The sequence below is a fragment of the Wasmannia auropunctata genome, unplaced genomic scaffold, assembly GCF_000956235.1.
Source record: "Wasmannia auropunctata unplaced genomic scaffold, wasmannia.A_1.0 LD336088.1, whole genome shotgun sequence".
Lineage (NCBI taxonomy): Eukaryota > Metazoa > Arthropoda > Insecta > Hymenoptera > Formicidae > Wasmannia > Wasmannia auropunctata.
Window position 1 is genome coordinate 480,565 of NW_012026802.1, and position 3,375 is coordinate 483,939.

Consider the following 3,375-nt stretch of genomic DNA (forward strand, 5'->3'; position numbering starts at 1 on the left):
ATAATTAATTTTTTTAAGAAAATCATCTTAATCTTTATTCAGAATTCTTTTCACCGGATTTCCCCATGTTTTGTAGAAAAAATATTTTTTTCAACTTTAACAGGATTGTGCCACGTCTTCCCGTTGTCCGATCGAGCTCAGTTTTTACACAATTTTTTTTCTCACGAAATGGAACAACTTTAGGGGGCGTCGTGAAAAAAATTCAAAAAAAATTTTTCACCAAGTATAAATAAGGTCCACCCTAATACATATATGTATTTTATACAACAGACTTAAAGTGACTAAAATGACCAATGAGATCATAATGATGCAAAAACTTGGCGTGCCCGGATTGACATTAATTAATAAGATGTACATAAAATGCGGGCACGCTAAGTTTTTGCATCATTATAATCCCATTGGTCATTTTAGTCACTTTAAATCTGTTGTATGAAATTTAAAATTATTTGGAAAAACAATGGCATTAATCTTTTACTGCATATATTTTTGGATGGTTTAAACACTTTAAACGGTTTATTATAAAAATATTTGTGTGTTTAATCAAATATATAAACAATATACACATCACTTAGGTTGAATAAGATAATTTTTATTTAACTTGACGCCATTTACTGATATTAAATCTTTTATACAAGTAATAGTAATTGAATATAATAAAACACCGTACATAATTTTTATTCAACTTGATGCCATTTACTGATATCAAGTCATTTATACAGGTAATAATAGTAATATATCATTATACATATCATTGAAGTAAAGTTAGTTAACATTAAAGAAGGATACCATTTAGGTTTTATCTTTTAAAAAAATTATATTTAATTTGGAAACAAGTTTTTTTTCAAGGAACGTGATTAAATTTGACAACAATTTGACAATTTGACTTCTTTTACTTTTTTTTAAAGTCAATTTTGTAATCACAATATCACGCATTTTGTAGTTATAACATACCTCGGATTAATGCTTGTTCGCTTGGAGAGGATGTTTTATTCGAGGAGAATTACTCCGTCGCGTATTATCTCATTTTCGTGCTTTTTTTTTACTGAGCATATAATAAAAATTGTGTAACGGAAAGATAAAGGAGGCAATGTAGATCTGCCCTTTCATCTTTCTACTAAAATAAATAATCAGTTATAACTATATATACCTACATATATCTATTACGACCATATAAGTGTTTTACATAACGAATAAGGAAGGCCAATGCACAGTCATAGCAGAATCTTGGTGCTACAATTATTTTCTTATGTGATTTTACATACGTCCTAGCTTCGATGAAACTGCATGCCGTTACTTCCGGATTCAAAGCAACCCCCCTTGATTGAAATAGGACCGTATTATCACGTATTAAATTGCTAATCAATTTAATAAGTACTTGATGCTCACTTGCATCTAATAAAATCTCCCTTCCCTGCGACATCAAATAAATGATAGCCTGCATCTATACGAACCATTCTCGACAAATCTGTAAAGAAATTTATTGCAAAATGTCGAAGCTAGGATACGTATGTAAAATCATATAAGAAAATAATTGAAACATCAAGACCTTGCTATGACAGTACATTGGCCTTCCTTATTTATTATATGTGAAATACTTATACGGTCGTAATAGATATATATTTTATTTATACACGTTGGCCTCAATACGTTATACTTTAAATAATTATTGGATTTACGCGGCCTGGAAACGCGCTAGATTGTTTTGTTACGTCCAATCCCCGGGAAATGATTTATCTTTAAAGAAAGAAAAAATCAAAGAGAGTCCCGTTTAGAAACGAGGCTGGATCCGAGAAGGAGGGGGATACGGAAGGACGTAAGCAGATAGCCTGTCTCGCAAATAGGCACGGTGGCATATGTGTGAGTCAAAGGCGCTTTAACCGGGCTTGACAGACGAGTCAACGTCCCGAAGGGACGATGTTACTCGATCTCAAGCCAGCGCGATTGTTGATCCTGTTTTGGTCAAGGAACTTAACCCTTTTGTCTCAGGATCGGACCAGTGCGATTTTCTGCAGAGAAGGGGAAAGTGAACGAGGGTGAGATCGTTTAATAAATTATAGAGAGTTTAAGAATTAATTAATACGATTAAATTTATTTCTAACTACGTTTACAATGTTCATAGTAAATGAAAAGAAAGATATTACAGCTCATTTCTATTATTACGGAATCGGAAGATCCAGAGCTGTGGATTATAGATAATTCTCGATACTAATAATTATCAGCGGATAATACTCGTCTTATTTAATCTCGAAAAACGTGTGTAACATATTTGGAATTTCGACGTTAGAGGTGACATAGTAATAACTCAGAATTCATTAATAGTAGTATATTTATATGTATACATATATATATGTATATATGCTTATGTATATTAAAATAAGAAAACGGGGCGCGAACATGAGAGCGAGTACCAAATATTATTAAACATTATCTTAACTAAATGTTGCTGTTATCATAACATTTTACTCTTCGGTGAGCTCCTCCAGCGCGGTGAGCTCCTCCAGCGCGGTGGAAAAGGGGGAAAGAAGAAGTTATAAAAGAAAAGCACGGGTTAATCGCGAGTCGCGGGGGCCGCGGTGGGACATTTAAATTTTGTCCGCGACGAACTGAGGACGAAATTGATTTGAGACAAGTCAACTAATTTAGTTAATCCCGGTTAAAATAAAAGCATAATGACTTACTACCTGCTGTAACTGGGAAGGTTGGCAGGGGCTCACGCTGGGGTCTCGCTGGCCGGTTCCGCGGGGCTTCTCTCCAGGAGCGATCTTAAGCACTCGATTTTCAACCGCGCAGATTTCAACCGCGATTTTCAACAGATTCTAAGTTCTTTTCCGCCCGTTAAAATGGCAACGTGACAAATACTAAATTGACTGCCGAGATCTGAGTGCCTCGAGTCGCCCAGAGAAGACATATATATACCTGGGATCCCGGTCGGGCTCCTTTGATTGTCGGGAGCCGCTGCATTCCGGAAAAGGGGTTATCGGAGTGACCCCCTTTTGATCCGGAGCCGCCGAGTTTTGCGCTAATTGAAAGCTTTCGCGCGTCCGCTTCTTAGAACGGAGGAAGTTTTGAATTCCATCACGTAATAAAATAATTGCCGTTAATCGACTTTCCGTATCCGGCGGCTGACCTTGACGTTTTCCACGAGAGAAAAGAATCGTCCGCGGCGTTGGTGATCGGTAGATAATATTCTCGCCTAGTTTGACGCGTGTCAGGTTTCTTTTCTAAGAATTCACGCGTGGGACCAGGCGGCGATCTTTTCTATTTACTTAATTGTAGGGTAATGGGGTTATCGGCAAAAGATTCCTCTTATTGGCGGCTCTCGCGCGTCCGCTTTTTAAAACGCAGGAAGTCTTAAATCTATCACGTAATAAAATA

At 36.4% G+C, this 3,375-nt stretch overlaps 1 protein-coding gene across 1 annotated transcript in view; it reads right to left on the bottom strand.

Moving 5' to 3' along the window:
- Positions 1 to 3,375, bottom strand: part of LOC105448361 — a 37,511-nt gene that overhangs the window by 8,987 nt on the left and 25,149 nt on the right. The gene's annotated exons all lie outside the window — the stretch shown is intronic.